Source organism: Tasmannia lanceolata, unplaced genomic scaffold (assembly GCF_043159265.1).
Source record: "Tasmannia lanceolata isolate RefF3 unplaced genomic scaffold, GAP_Taslan_0.1 ptg000026l, whole genome shotgun sequence".
Taxonomy (NCBI): Eukaryota; Viridiplantae; Streptophyta; class Magnoliopsida; order Canellales; family Winteraceae; genus Tasmannia; species Tasmannia lanceolata.
The window spans coordinates 9,203,321-9,220,153 of NW_027518703.1; the positions used below are offsets into that span (position 1 = coordinate 9,203,321).

The window sequence follows — 16,833 nt, forward strand, 5'->3', positions numbered from 1 at the left end:
TACAACTGTGCGTTTCCTCCCCAAACCCTAAATCCCTCCACTCCCCTCCCTCCACCATAACCTTAAGATCAATTACATCTAAAACCCTAAAACCCTTCTAAAACCCTCCTAAATCCTTCCACTCTCCACCCTCCACAAAACCCTACCTTGGAACCACTATTTACACCTTGGAACCACTACATATTGGTCAATAATGGTTCCTAGGTATAATTAGTGGTTCCGAGAGTTTAAAACCCTATAAATAAAGTCATTCTCACTTTTTATAGTGTTTTTGAGTGCATAACTTTTTGTAATCACAATTTAAACTCTCTAAACAAGTATTAGGCCATCTAAACTATGAACCACCATAAGATCTGAGTGTTTAGATAACCATTTAACCCATTGTTCATAAATTCATTGCAACATTGACACCCAATGAAGTACTATTAGATTGTGTGAAGCAATATTTCTACTCTGGAACCACTATTTATACCTTAGAACCACTATTTATAACTTGGAACCACTACATAATGGTAAATAATGGTTCCTAGGTATAATTAGTGGTTCTTACGTATAATTAGTGGTTCCTAAGTATAATGAGTGCTTATGAGTGTTTAAAACCCTATAAATACAGTCATTCTCACAAGTATTAGGCCATCTAAACTATGAACCACCATAACGTCCGAGTGTTTAGAAAACTATTTAACCCATTGTTCATAAATTCATTGAAACATTAACACCCAATGAAGTACTATTAGATTGTGTGAAGCAATATTTCTACTCTGGAACCACTATTTATACCTTGGAACCACTATTTTCACTCAAAATAGAGTATGAACTCGCCTAGGCAAAGCCTAAAATCAACAGAACATCATAATCTGTTGGGGGTTCCACGTGAAACCAAAAGATCCCACATCGGAAAGGTTGAAAGATGTGGATGGGCTTATAAGGATTTGGCCACCCTCCCCTTAACGGCTAGCTTTTAAGGGTGAGTTCTACCCGAATCCCCCAAGTGCTATTAGAACCGGGGCGTGGTAACCCTGGTGTACCTCCGAGGACGGAATAATCCCTCGGGGAAGAATCTCGATAACCCCGGTATGCCTATGAGGATGGAAAAATCCCTCAGGGAAGATCTCGTAGTTCCCATGTTCCTACCAGGTGGAGGGGAAGATTGTTGGGGTTCGACGTGAAAGCAAAAGATTCGACATCGGAAAGGTTGAAACATGTGGATGTGCTTATAAGGATTTGGCATCCTCCCCTTAACGGCTAGCTTTTAAGGGCTAGTTGACTAGTTGTACCCGGATCCCTCATGATCTCCCTAATAACTCAACTTGTGCTTGCTTTTAAAGTAGAAGCACTTAGATATTTTTAAGCAAAACCCTATACAAATACAAATTTATCCAAAAAATGAAAAATACAAAGAAAATATTCTAAAAAATAAATTCATTTGCTATTTCGTACCCCCCATCAATTGGTGGTAAGATCTTTCGATTGATGAGTAGACCTTTCAATCAATGAACCGGTCCTTCGATCGATGGTCCATCTTATCAATCGATGAATCAAGTTCCAAGATTTGATAAAACATGGGCTCCTCTTAATAGGCCTCCTCAAGGCTTGCTCTTTATTCCTCTCCAGGCCTGCATCATACTCCTCAAGGAGGAAATTCAACTTTGAGTATAAAGCACTCTTCTCCAATTTTTTTTTCATTGAATCCTGCAGGAATTGAACCTATGAATTTGCCATTTATGAGTTGGACGCTTTGATCATTCAGTCATGTATGCTTAACAGAAATCATTGAATACCGTGAATAACCAGACTCCAATTTTAAATTAAATCTTTAGGTGAATCAATGAAACGTGAATCAATGAAACGACATCAATTCAAATGTGCAGTGCCATGGTTGAGTATTCACTCCTTAAGGGTATGCTCAATCCAATGTGCTGCCTAACCTAAACACATTTTCCTCAATCTTACGCTGGATTCAAGGAAGCATGTTGAAAATCAGACAGGGAATAAACTGCTCTAACAAGGCAATATAGATTGAGGACCATTGAGATTGGAGTGAAATATCACCATTATTGATATATATAATTATCTCCTCGCTGTTTGTCCATGGAATATACTTGTTCATTTTCTAATATTTGAGATATAGCTGACATTTGTTGAATTGAGCATGAAAGATCTTTCTTATTTGCGAGGTTAAAAGCCGTTGAGGTTGTTTCACCTCTTTCATGCCTAAGTGTGTCATGTTTTATAATTTCAACCCTTACACAAAAAAGTGAAGGACTGATTTCCGTGTGATGCATTTGTCATGGCGATTGGCGGATGTGAAACAATCTAAAAGTTGTTAATGAAAAAGCAAGAAATATTGACAGCAAACAATCAAGACGTCGAAGAGAGTGTTAAATTTTGAAGAAAAAATTTTCTATTATTCTTGGATGCATTACAATCAAGCCCAATGAGTGTTTGTATAGAGAACACTCAAGAAGATAAACATAGAAAGAGATATGACATGATTTGGGGAGATAATCCTAATCTAATCTTGTTACTTAATCTAGCCTACTTCCTTAATCTACCACCTAATCAAATCAATCTAAACTCCACCCCAATCAATCTACGATTTGATTCTATTCTCTAATATGCCCCCTCAAACGTATATGGATTGGAAATCGATATACGTTTGATTACAATAGATATCCCCAAAAAGAAATGTAAATTTTTTTTATGCACACTGTTACGATTGATGTCCGCCTGTTGTTGGTATTGCTGAATATGAATTGCCGCATGTTGTTGAAGAATGTGTCGCATGAAAGATGAGGCGCACAGAGTCTCAAAGAACTGAATTGGACTCGAGCCGGAATGGGCGAGTCTTTAGGTCGGTTTTGAATACCGAACCTTCTGAAAATGGGTCACAATGGACCAATGCCTCGATAGGCAAAAGGATGCCTCGATGGGCAAGAATGGGCCTCGATGGGCAAGACATCATAGGTCGGCAAGTACCGATACTCATAGGCTAAGGGGATCAATGTTGGTCAGGACGGACGGACGGACGATCGGCCGTCCACCTGAGAACGGAAGCACTTGTGGAGAGGTCAAGCCAAGGTCGTTGGCTCTGATACCATGTTAAATTTTGAAGAGAAGATTTTCTATTATTCTTGGATGCATTACAATCAAGCCCAATGAGTGTTTATATAGAGAACACTCAAGAAGATAAACATAGAAAGAGATATGACATGATTTGGGGAGATAATCCTAATCTAATCTTGTTACTTAATCTAGTTTTCTTCCTTAATCTACCATCTAATCAAATCAATCTAAAATCCACCCCAATCAATCTACAATTTGATTTTATTCTCTAACAGAGAGAAGAGAGAGGAAGAAAACAAAGGAGGATATATAGGGAATTTGTGGGGGCCGAAGGTCTAACCCCACAACTCTCATTGTTCTTTTATTAGATATTGTCTCCTATAAATATGGAATGACAAAATGTCATTGGTGATGATGAGTCCCATCATAATACACCATAACACATTATTCTTAACAAAAAAAAAAAAAAAAAAATGCTCCTCTAGTGAGGAATTACAAGCGACAAAGATAGTAGTGACTTATATTCTCCTCCTTGAAAGCATAAGGAGTATTAGTAGCTTAGGAAGTAAAGTTGGCTTTGATGGCTTCCACAGTTTGTTTGGCTACTAGGAAAGACTTTTCCAAAACTTCATCAGGAATAGTAGGATTTGAAGCAAAGAGGGAGAGTGGAATGAACTGTCCTCCTGGCAACTGGCTATTAAAAAATGCAAGTGCTACTGCTTTCCCCTTCCCCAGATTGTAATTGAAGTGTATCAGCCCCCTAGGAAACACAAAAAGATCTCCAGCCTTCATGTCCTTTGAGTAGAGAACATTATCAGTGGTCACAAACGCAGCATTCACTCTTCCACTTAATATATAAAAGAGCTCAGTCGCTCGAGGATGCGTGTGAGGGGGAACGATCCCTCCTCGATTATAGTCGATACGGAGGATTGAACACCCTTGAGTGTTGAGCCCAGGGTAAGTCGTGGCATCGGCAGGAGTTAAACCAACCCCAAAGATGTCTGTTGTGCTGGCTTCTTTGGCTATGAGTTCAGAGAAGAAGTCGTCCGACATTACTGTAGACGGATTCTTGCAGGGGAATCCATTCAGAAATATATTTGTGGCGTTTGGTTGTCCAACACAGATGTCCTGCAGAGGATCAGGGTCTGCTGCATAGCATGAATGAAGGAGTAACACTGATAAGGAGAGGATTAGGAACAAGGGTGAACTTCCAAGGGACAAAGAGGCCATGCTTGTTCTACTTTAATTTCTTCTGAAAAATGATTTCTCAATGACTTGTTTGGAGATTTGGAGGGGAGATCATGTCTATATATATACAATACATGTGTCTATATATGCATAAAGTCCATGCACCATCAATTTGTAGACCCAATTATATTGTTACCATAATAATCAATAGGGATATGCTAGGGAATTTTGCGGAAAGGCATTTGCTGGCTGACTTTTGCTTGAGAGAATAGCCACTTCGGATGCATTAAATGAATAAGACAAAATTTGCTGAAAGGTGAGCCTGCGTGGCTATTGTCTCCTGCAATAGTAAGCCATGATTTGGCTTTGGCAGAAATTGCCTAGCAAATCCCTATAAGTCATGATTAAATTTAGACTAGGCAAAGAAAAGGGTAAGATGTCTCCCTATTTATTTTCCGATTCTGGTATGTGTAAAGAGGAGGTAAAAGCCAGACAAGGACCGTCTATGATATTCCTTAAAACAAAAACAACAATATCAGTTCTTACGTTTTACCCCATAAGAATGGGTGTAATTAAAATGGAAAATTTTGATTAGTGTAAAGACATAACCCTGAATACTTTTCTTCAGTTTCTTAGGTTACGTATACAAGTCCTTACGCTTTACCTCTACCGTCTCTGTTTCCTTTTCTATACAACACCTATTTAAAGAGGGTTGGGTCGCTTGGTGTTGCAACAACATGTTATCCAAGAACTCATCTATCAGGTGATCTGAGCCATCCGATCAATTGTCTAGAGACGACTGGTTAATACTAAAAAGGAAAAAGCCTAATGACAATATGGTAGATTTGTCTTATCAGTGCATTTTTTGGCCCATGGTTCAACCATCTTTAATCAAGAGAAGACGTTTTTTCTTGAGAAAGCTAAAATGGCTATAAATGACTCTTTCTTTAATTTTTGATCGATATAACATAGATATATTCTACATCGGTTTGGTCCATAGCAACTGCTTAGCAGTCTTCATGCTTTGTTTTTGTAAGTGTTTTCCATTCCTTATCATCGTTTGTTTTGCTTCTTTCTAATTAAAATGGGTTCTAAAATAAATTTTACATGCATTTTTAATAAGTTAAAATATGAGCACAAAATTGGTTTTACATTGGCATGTTTCTTTACACGTAAAATGGATGCTAAACTCACAGGAGCCCTTAGAGAAACCGGACACAAGGGCTTCTCCAAATTACTGAAAAATGCTCACTCATACGTAAGCATTTTACGAGGAGTCGAGGAGGAGTTAGCAAGAGCTACTCACGACGAAAGCACGTCCTGCCAAGGGGATAACTTCAAATCCTGAAAAGGAAAAATTTTCCATTGAGAAAAAAGATAAAGAGGCCGCCCAAGTGATCCTAGAAGTTGAACCAAATGAAACATGGCAAGAAGTTCGTAAGAAAAGTTAGCCAAAACGCTCTCAAAGAGCCTAACATATCCCATCCAAATTAGCCGATTATGTAAGTCAGAAGTAATGAGCATCTTGATCTCTTAGGCTTAGTGTCTGCTCACTCATATGTGTGTTGAGCCTTGGTTCATCCCTTCCTTGCATTTTCCAAGTTAGGGTATGCTTTGTGCTTTCCTTGTATCTTCTCTATTTTGAAATAAATCGGTAGGGGTCCCTGCAAAACCCTAGCTTACCCATAAAAAAAATACTGTTAAATGACCAAATCATCGGTCATTTTCGACTCTACCTTTATTTTCAAATAACAGTTCTCTTTTTGGAAGTGTTTGCCATCAAGAGGACTGCTGGCAAAATGGAAATCCGTTTTGTGTAAAAAAAGGGGAATCTCATATATATCATGATACGTGCAACAAAAAAACATAAATAAGAGACCTTGAATCCCCACCAAACTTTGTGAAAATGACCAAATCGTTTGTAATTTTCAATTTCTTCCTTATTTTCAAAAAAGGAGATCAATTTTCCATCAATAAATATTATATGAAAATCTATTTGGATTAAAATTTGACAAGGTCTCGATCAGTTGGCTTTATGTCAGCTCACCTGTCCAGTGATGCTAGACAAAATAATATCCACCAAAAGTTTTCTTATGTATGATACTCATGAAAATGTAAACCGTAGCATGTGGCCTTTGGCATCCTTACCTCTCCCCCTCTAGGATTTTATTTCAGGTCCCCTCTCTTCTCTTCTAGTATATATCTCCTTTGTCTTTGCAGACGCATTGGTCCATGGACCAATGCGTCTTCTATCTAGGCTGGTTGGAATGATGGACTCAACTTCAAGCGGAGGTTCGTGCTCTTCACTACAGTATGGTATGAGCTTATTTAGGGATCAAATGTAAGGATTTGTAATCTCTTTTTGCTTTTAATATAGTAAATTTCCGTAAATTAAAAAATAGTCCTTGAAGACGCAATACCAGTCCAAGATAATTCAGGCCATGAAATCAGTAGAACACAAAATCACAAACATCACAATCATGTATGCACACCCATTTTGATGCTTTTAAAACTCAGAATTACTGATCGTTGGAGATAAATTGATGTCCTTATTAGATGTAGGATGACTTCTTAGTTAGTAGGGTCTGAGCTAGTCAAAGAAATCTAGAATCTTATTTCCTTAAGTTATGTAAGTTAGAGTCCTAGTTGAATTAGAAGTTTGTTAGTGGGAGGTGTAAGGAGTTATAAGTCTTAGAAGGAATTACAATTAGTGTTTAGTAGTTTAGCCTTAGAAGGAGTAGGTAGGAAGTGGAGTTTTGAGTTGGTTAAAAAGTCAGACAGAAAGGGAAGATGAAAACTCTACATGTATTGACTATACTGTACGTGAAGGTGTTTTCTTCCATCACTTTTCATTGTTTAATAGCATTTGATTTTTTGGACTCAAGGACATATTCAAGGTAGGAGGCTGTTCCCATTGGCGTGCATCCAGCGTTAATTGAATAGAATTCTCAGACGAGGGTGAGGGTGCACCGGGGCACGGTGGGTTAAGGACTTGGGGTCAATGGTTAGAGAAGGAAGAGGAGGATTACTAGAGACTTGAGAGAGATGAATGACAAAAATACTTAAAATAAGATTCGTATGGATTATTTTTATGAAAATACCCTTGAAATAATACTCAAAGTTATAAAAAAAAATGGACTAATAAAATAAATTGGGATTTAGGATTTCCAATGGGTGTTTGTTAGTTGATTGGGTCCGATCAGAAATAATTTCGGATCAAATATGTCCATAAATCGTGTTTAGATACTGTCCATTTAAGTTGGATCCAGATGGTCCGTCGACCATCTAAGTCCATTGACACCCTTAACCAAGTGCCCAAAACAATGTGAAAATGGCCAAAGCGTTGGTCATTTTCACTTTAGACTTTATTTTCAAACCGGAGTTCTGTTTTGGAAAGTGTTTTCCATCAAGAGTACTAGCAAAATGGAAACCTGTTCTGTACCGAGAAAAGAAATCTTATACCGTGACACGTGGCAAAAAAGGAAGAAGAGAGCTCAAATTCCCACCAAATGCCAAAAATATTGAAAATGACCAAATTATCAGTCATTTTTACTTTAGTCTTTATTTTCAAAAAGGAGTTGAATTTTCCATCAATAAATATTGTATGAAATTATAAATGGATTACCTGAGCCATTGACTCAAGCCAACATAATTTAGACAACTCGACAAGGTTTTAAATTTCGGTTTCGGGGGTAATTTCGGAGACAGCCGAAACCGAAATTTGGTAAAGACGCACAAAACGTGGATTTTTTTTGTGGGAAAGGAATAAAAAATTAATATTTTTTTTTCAAATTTCGCCGAAATTGACGAAATTTTCAAAATTTCGGCCGAAAAAAATTTGGTACGTTTCGCCAATTTCTGATTTCGGACGAAGTTTAAAACTTTGCAACTAGATCATGAATTTCTATTTCACAACATGCGGATTTCTAAGAGGTAAAACATTACAGCTTAATTAGATCACCCTCCTTTGGTTTATCCTTGAATTAATTTTAGTTGTTCCAATGTGCACAATAGATAATGCATAAAGAGGGATATTTTTTTCTCTCTAGAAACAATGAAAAAAATAAACAAAAGAAAGTGAAAGATAAAAATCAATGTGTCACGCCCCAAACCCCACCCTGGGCGTAGGACATGACATCGCCATACACCTGCGAGACAAGTCCCACAAATGTACAAGGCTACAAAGCAGATAACAAAAATAACATGGCATTCATAATTAAAATGTACATCAAATTCAATCTAAGCGGACCCATCAGAGTCAAGTCAAATCTCATCTCTCCCCAAGAGTCAAACAAATAAATAATATAGTCTTTACATTTTATTCAAAGTACTCACTTCCTAATGAACGGAAACAAATAAACTAATTTCTGAGTCAAAGTCAAATTCCAGAAATAAGCATCCTGCTCACCGTTAACCTCACGAGGATCAAAACCTAAAAACGATATATAACCACAGTCAGCTGAAAAGCTCAGTACATAATTACGCACTACTCTAAGCACAGTCTAACAAGACAAGATTCAATGGGGTCAAGTAACAGAGCCAAAATTGAATTCACTACTGAACAGTAAGCACAAAGTAGTGTAGTGTATGTCAAATAAGGTTCTGAATCAAAGGTGCAAAAATGCAATTCAAAGTCTAAGTTCGGATCAAAGTCGGAGATTTCAGAGTTCATGTACAAAGGCATCAGAGTTCAAATACACTTCAGAGTCATCGGCATGATTAAGAAGACATGTTATTGCCTTTAGAACCCATTGGAGTGATGCTTTTGGTCTTGTTATTGAGTCCAACACAACTAACCTTTATATCCCATTCACCTAATTATTTAGAGCTGTTTATAATTAGTTTTTGCATTCCTTGAGATTCCAATCCTTAATTTTAATTTGTTTCTCAGTACATACTCCAATTACAGTTTTGGTTTTCATCTTTCTTTACCTATGACACTTTATTTTCATTACCAGCCCCACGAACTATTTGAGATCAGTTTCCAACCTTCCGATTACTTCAAAAACTATGTTTTCTTTTCTCTTTCATATTGATAATCCCATGCAAGCCGTGATACTGTTTTGAAAATTTAAGATCTTAGAACTGTCATCCATGGGTTCCTTAAAGTTCTAAAAGGGATCTTACTAAACCAAACTAATCAAGGTTGAATCATTCTTGCACCCCTATTAGAATTGAACCTAGTTTACTGCTCAAAATATTGCACACGACTGGTTTTCTCAAAGGTTCTTATACTACAATTCTCCAATTAAAAAATCCCTCTCATATCATTTTACATCAGTGTCTTTAGTTTGGAACCTAGTGTCCACATGCTTCATGGTTTATTCACCAAAATATGCAATAAGGTTGGTGTTTCCTTATGATTTGTTAATGGTATTATTTTTTATGTAGGATTCTCGATCACCAAAAGTGAAGTAGCAAACATTACTTCTTTTTTGAAATGAGGCACATATTATTATTAAGGAGGGGGAAACCCTAAGACCGAGGAGGTCAACAAAAACAAAGTAAAAAAAAAAGTACAACAACAAATATGAAGCCAATATTTAAGGGGAAGATAATCAAAATTTTCCCAATTAAGCTTACTCGATTCACCCTAGCTCTCACAATCCGGTCTGCCTCACTGCACTATTGGTCGAGCGACAACATGCTGAAATCGGACCAAATGCCACTGCACTTGATCTAGGATCTCATCAACCAACTCCGTGAATCACTATGGTTGAGACTTGCTACCGTTCAACCATCTAATGGTGTTTAAGGAATCTACCTCCCCAATTAGCCTGTCCAAGAGACTATTATCAGTATTCTCGATGCCCAGAATAACCAATGTCGCCTCTACCTCATTAGAATCAATGAACCAAAGGGGCATGAAAAATCTCTGTCCTCGACCTTAAGCAATCGATCATCCAACCCCTGCTGGCCTAGGATTGCCAAAACTTGAGCTATCAAAATCTAAGTTTAGCCAACCAGGATAAGGCGAAGTCCATCTAAGAGAAGCGGGCTCCACCCTGTCTGATCAAAAGCATATCTCCTTCCAACAGCTATTAAGATTAGAGCTTGAATAGAATTTGAAGGGAGGGAGGATCCTCACCCATGATCTTGTGATGGAAAGGACCTGTGAAAGTGAATAAGGGGCCCTTAGATAGATTTTTGAAGAGCCTAGCATTCCTCTCCTTCCAAAGGATCCAAATGGTGGGTAGCATCTCCACTCTCCATAGAATCCTTCTTGATAGGGTACGAAAAACAGCAGCTAATTAGATGTCGACACGTGGCCCCAGGATGGCCTGCCACGAATCCAGCGTCGGCCCAGGGGCAATCCGGTAATTACCTAAGAGTAGGTAAACCTAAATCCACAAATGGCCCGACACCTGTCCTGGGGTAGGTAATCCAACCACCCCAGGTCTCCCACTATAAAAAGCCTCTCAAGGCTCAGAGTAAAGGGTAATAACTTCTGAACTACCCTTCTTAAAAACTCGCTCTGCACTCCTGCTCGTACTGACTTGAGTGTCGAAGGGCATGTCCGGAGTAACGACTCCGGGTTGGTCTTCTGACCTCGTGTGCTCTTGTGCATGACTCAGCTCCTTCACTTCGGCTCTTCGGGTCCTCTAGCTCAGCTCTTACGTCACTGCCGTATCTGTTACTGATTTTAGGCATAACACTTCCTTTATAAGGCTAGGGCACTAGAAACCAACTTTCCAAAAAAATCAGCCAATCGATGAGGAAAAACCCAAGACATCCCAAAATTTTAAATGAAACCAAACCTCCCTAACGAAGAGACAATGACCATTCCTCTGCTCATGATAGGCAGTTCTGCTTGGAATCATTAGGATTTGCAGAAGAGCCAGAGAGCTAGGAAGTTCAGTTAGAAGATGATAGAGGCTCTTGTTTATTAGGAGTTAGGTTCTTTTGTTCACCTTTCCTTAGTCTCTGCTTTTAAGGATAGGTCTTGTTGTTTTACTTCTTTTGGTTTGTATCCCAATTCTTGGAATAGGGTTAGAGTTTGTGAGCTAATTGTTTCATCTTTCTAATTTTAATAAACCGGTAGGGGTCCCTGCCAATCCCCAGCTTACCTATCAAAAAGAAGAAGAAGAAGAAGAAACAATGAACAAACAAGTGATTTATGTCTCACCATCTCTCGCACAAAGGGCACATTGATCAATAATCCACATCTGACGGTTGTGGTTCATCATGAGGATCTTGTCCTAGAAGGTTTTCTAAGAGGGGCTAGATCCTAGATCCTGAAGTAGCTAGCATACCTTTCTTATGTACGATACTCATGAAAAATAGTCTCTGGTCTTTTGGCATCCATCCCTCTCCCCTTACAGGATTTTCAGGTCACCTCTCTTCTCTTTCAGACGAAGGATTTGTAGACGCACAACTTGTCCAAGCTAATTCAGGCCATGAAATCAATGGCCCAGTTCACAATTATCACAATCATGTATGCAACACTCACAATTCTTGCTTTTGATTCCCTGCAACAAATGAAAAGCTTAAGCTAATGATCATTTTGATCTTTTCAGTTAAAAAAAAAGTGAAACACTGATTTCTGAGCGATGCACTTAGTCATGACAGGTGAAACAATCTCAAAGTTGTTAATGAAAAAGAAAGAAGAATTACTGATGCAAACAATCAAGACAGTGGGAGGGGAGAAACAGAGGAAGAAGGGAAGGGAGTGTAGGGAATCTGTGGGGGATGAAAGTCTAACCCTCAACTCCCTTTATTTTATTAGGTATTGTCTCCAACAATATTAAAGTACAGGTTGTCATTTGTGATGATAGATCCCATCATAATACACCATAACACATTATTCTTAACAAAAAAAGGGGTTCCTCAAGTGAGGACTTACAAGTGACGAAGAGGGTAGTAACTCACATTCTCCTCAAGGTGAAAATTAAGCAGAAAAACCAAACAAGAAGATATAGTACATGGAGAAGTAAAAGGACTTATAATAGCTTATGAACCTAGTTTGGATTTCATTTCTTTCACAATGTGTTCATCTACTTGGAAAGCCTAGGCCAAAACTTGATTAGGAATAGAAGGATTTGAAGCAAAGAGGGCAAGGGGAATGAACACTACCCCTGGCAACTGGCTATTAAAAATTGCGAGATAAACTGCCTTCCCCTTCCCCGCATTGTAAGCGAAGCGTATCAGTCCCCTAGGGACCACAATAATCTCTCCAACTTTCAAGACCTTTGTGTACAGAACATTAGCTGTAGTCACAAACCCAAATCTCACTATTCCCTCTAGTACAAACACCATCTGATTTGCACGAGGATGTAAGTTAGGGGGAACACTCCCACCGGGGGCCAAGTCAATGCGGTTCATTGAAAACCCAAGTGTGTTGAGCCCTGGGTATTCTAGGACACTGCCACTAGTCAGACCGAACCCAAAGATGTTTGTTGTGTTTCCTTCTTTGGCTAGGCCATCGAAGAAGAAATCGTTCGATTTTACTTTAGATGGGGGCTTGCAGGCGAATCCATTAACAGATATTTTTTGAGCTTTCAAGTCTGCAACACAGAAGTCCTGCAGAGGATCAGAGTCTGCTGCATGACATGAATGAAGGAGTAACACTAATAAGGAGAGGATTAGGAACAAGGGTGAACTTGCAAGGGACAAAGAGGCCATGCTTTTTGTTTTGAAATTATGGAGGGGAGATCATGTCTATATATATATATATATATATACCACATGTATGTGTCTATCTAGGCACAAAGTCCATGCACAATTTGTAGACCCAGTTATATTCTTACCATAATAATCAATAAATGTTATTAGAAAGAGATTTGCTAGTGTCCATGTCCATCACAAAAGGCATTGCTCAGATGGTCAGTCGCATGTCAGAGCAGCCACACAGGCTCAATTTTCAGCAGATTTTGTCTTCATTCATGAGGTGGATGCTCTGACATGCGACAGAAGATCTGAGAAATGCCTTTTGCGATTGACCCGTAGCAAATCCCTATATGAAATTATAAATAAGGGATTTGCTACGCAATTTCGCAGGAGACAACAGCCATCTCAGATGAATTAAATGAATAAGACAAAATCTGCTAAAAAGAGAGGGTATGTGGCTTTGCCAGAAATTGCCTAACAAATCCCAATAAATAGATTAAATTTTGACGGAATGATGTGGCAACAGGAAAAGGAAAAGAAAATGGACAGATGTCTCCCCGTTGGTTTTTACGAATGATGTGACAACGACCGTCAGTGCTTACGTTTTACCTCTTAAGATTGGGTCTAATTAAAATATGTTTTACCTCTTAAGGTTGGGTGTAATTAAAATTGGAAAAACATGATGAGTGTGAAGACAGAACCCGAATTAATTTTCTTCGGTTACGTACACTAGTCCTCACGCTTTACCTCTAGCATCTCTGTTTCCTTTTCTACATGACACCTATTTCATGCTGTATTCGCCCAATCAATGCAATTTTTGGCCCATGGTTCAACCATATTCATTCAATAGAAGAATCTGTTTTCTATAAAAAAAATTAAATGGCCTATAAATGATTCTTTCTTTAAGTTTCGATTACAACAGAGATACAATCCACAAGGGTCTCATAGAAAGTGTAGGAAATTTAACCGGTAGAACTCACCCCTAAAAGATAGCGGTTAGAGGGAGGGTGCCCATTCCCTTATAACCCATCCCCATCCATTTCACTCATCCGATGTGAGGCTATTTGTTTTTGCGTGAAACCCAAGCAATCTCCCCTCCTTGTGGAAGCAACGTGGACAATCTCACCCCTCCAAGTGGCGGCAAAGTGGGAAATACGAGATACTACACCGGTGTTTCCGAGATCTTCCCTGAGAGACATTTCCGCTCTCAGAGGTAAATATGGGCTACCATGCCGTGAGCTCTAATACCATTTGTAAGGGATTTAACCGGGTAGAACTCACCCTTAAAAGCTAGCTGTTAGTGCGAGGGTGCCCATTCCCTTATAACCATGGTTTTAAATTTCAACCGAAATCTGAAATTTCGGACCGAAATTTTGGGTTTCGGTCGGGACTGACACTGAAACTTTCCGAAACCGAAACAAGCGAAATCTACCAAATTTGGCTGAAATTTCATAAATTTTGGCAAAATTATTGATAAAATAATATTTTTTTAATTCCTTTACCAAATTTCAACCCGAATTACCGAAATTTGGGCTGAAAAAATGACATTTCAAGAACTTCTACCAAATTTCAGCAGAAATTTTGGGATTTCGGCTAAAATTTCGGTTTCGATGAGGACCGAAATTTAAAACCTTGCTTATAACCCATCCCTATCCATTTCACTCATCCGATGTGGGACTATTTGCTTTTGCGTGAAACCCCAACCGAAAGCAACTGCTTGGCAAGTTAGCAGTCTCCATGCTTTGATTTGGTCTTTAGCTAGAAAAATTGCACAAGTCAGTTGTCAATACATACTTTGAAAGCTAGTCAAATGACGCGATTTGTTCTACCAGAACCTTGGACTGAATATTTCCTGTTGAAACACAATTCATATCCATTTCTATTTGTTTTTATCTTTAGTTTTGCATCTTTCTACTTAAAATGGACCCTAAAACAAATTTCATGCCCATTTTTAAGTAAATAATGGGCGCAAAATTTATTTCACGCCCATTTCACATTGATTCTGTCAATGTAAAATGGGCATAAAATAAATTTTACAGCCATTTTTACGTCGAAAATGGGCCTAGAATTTGTTTTACGCCCATTTTAGGTTGAAAGAAACAAACTCCGGGGAATAGGAGCCTAATAGAAAATATCTCTAGAACGGAACTCCATTTGGGTGAACAAAATGATGCCCAAATGACAAAATACCCTTATTTAACAGTTGAATTTTAAGAAGAAAAAAAACCATTGTCATTACTACAGTTTGAATAGGATTCAACTTGCTAAGTTGCTTTAGGAGTCGCCCACATCTATCTATATATTGTAAGCCTCATGCCTCATGGCCATCTACTACAATAATTTAATTAAAAAAATTGAAGTTTTACAACCTTGCAATTTTCGTGGATGTGATATCTACAATTCTTAGCATGATGCATTGATCTACTTTAGTGTGATGCCCTTAAAACCTATTGGTGTGATGCTTTTGGTCTTGTTGCTATGACTCCAATAAAACTATCCTTCCTATCCAACTTATCAAAGTTATTCATGCAATACCCGGACTCATGTAAAAAAATTATGTATGTATGTATGTATGTATGTATGGGTGTCCTTATTATGTTAAAGTGTCGTTATCAAGCTTAGGATTAATAACTTGGATTGGGTAAACTGGCTGGGCTATTAGCTCATTATGTGGATTAACATTTTCATATACTCGGGAGCAGTAAATCGTTGGCTTGGGGGATCCCATTGAAGGGGTGGCCATTTGTGAAAAGTTTATATTCCAGCTTTATTTGTAGCTTCATTTACTTGGACTTCTTATTTCGAGGTGAATGTAATAATGTTAAGTGTGGTGGTAGAGGGATGAGTAGAACCCTCATATTATTACTGGTTTAATCTTTGATTTAGTTTTATTTCTGCAATTTATTAGGAGCCTTGTTTCTATGTATGCAATGAGTGGAGTAGATGCCTTGCATGTTCGTGGCTGTTGCACGCTCCGGACGGCGGATCCCAAGTCGGGGTGTGACAGTTAAAGTGGTATCAGAGCCGTACCTCCCGCAGTACGGTGTGCCAGTGAGAACGCTAAGCTCTAACAGGTGGATTGTAAGATCCCATACCGGAAAAGGAGAGAAAGTTCCTGGGCAATATATCTGAACTCTCCTTCTCCTTGTGTAGAAGCATTTTCAGAATCTCCAAGAGTTGGGCCCCGCAGAGTGGGTCGGGTATGGTTAGTGATGCGGGAAAACAAATCGAGGAGGGTGGAAAAACCAAGGGTTGGACAATATTTACACAGTGTGGTCGGGGCGTGACAATTTAGAGCTGTTTATAATTTGTTTTGCATTCTGTAAGCTTCGAATCCTTGATTTTAATTTGTTTCTCCATACATACTCCAGTTATCTTTATGTATGACACTTTATTTTGATTTCCTGCCCCCCACCAACTATTTGAGATCAGTTTCCAATCTTCCAATCAGTGCAAAATACACAATAAGGTTGATAGTTTACTCACCAAAATACACAATAAGGTTGACAGTTTACTCACCAAAATACACAAAAAGGTTGGTGTTACACAAGGTGAGCTTGTGTCATTATCAAGGCAGTGCAGATATCAGTAGCCTTTCACTTTTGTCTTTATTTTCAAATAGGAGTTCCCATCAAGAAATGTTATATGATTGTAAAGGGATTAAATTTTGGCTAGGTCTAGGTCAGTTGCTGTTATGTCAGGCCATCTTTGATCGATGGTTCGGGTTATCAATTGATGAATCAAATTCCAAGATACAAAACATGGACTCCATTTAATAGACCTCCTCCTGGTTTGATCTTGATTGCCTCTCCTGGCGTGCATAATACTCCTCAAGTAGGAGAAAATTCAACTTCGAGTATAGAGCACTCTTCTCCAATCATTTTTCATTGAATCCAACAGGAATTGAACCTACGATTTTGCCATTTATGAGCGCTTTGATCATTCATCCATGGATGCTTAACAGAAACCATT

At 38.5% G+C, this 16,833-nt stretch overlaps 2 pseudogenes; both read right to left on the minus strand.

Annotated features, from left to right (window-relative positions):
- Positions 1 to 3,624: 3,624 nt before the first annotated feature.
- LOC143858484 (germin-like protein subfamily 2 member 1 pseudogene) lies at positions 3,625 to 4,296 on the minus strand (annotated as a pseudogene).
- Positions 4,297 to 11,903: 7,607 nt separating this feature from the next.
- Positions 11,904 to 12,886, minus strand: LOC143858803 (germin-like protein subfamily T member 1; annotated as a pseudogene).
- Positions 12,887 to 16,833: the final 3,947 nt, after the last annotated feature.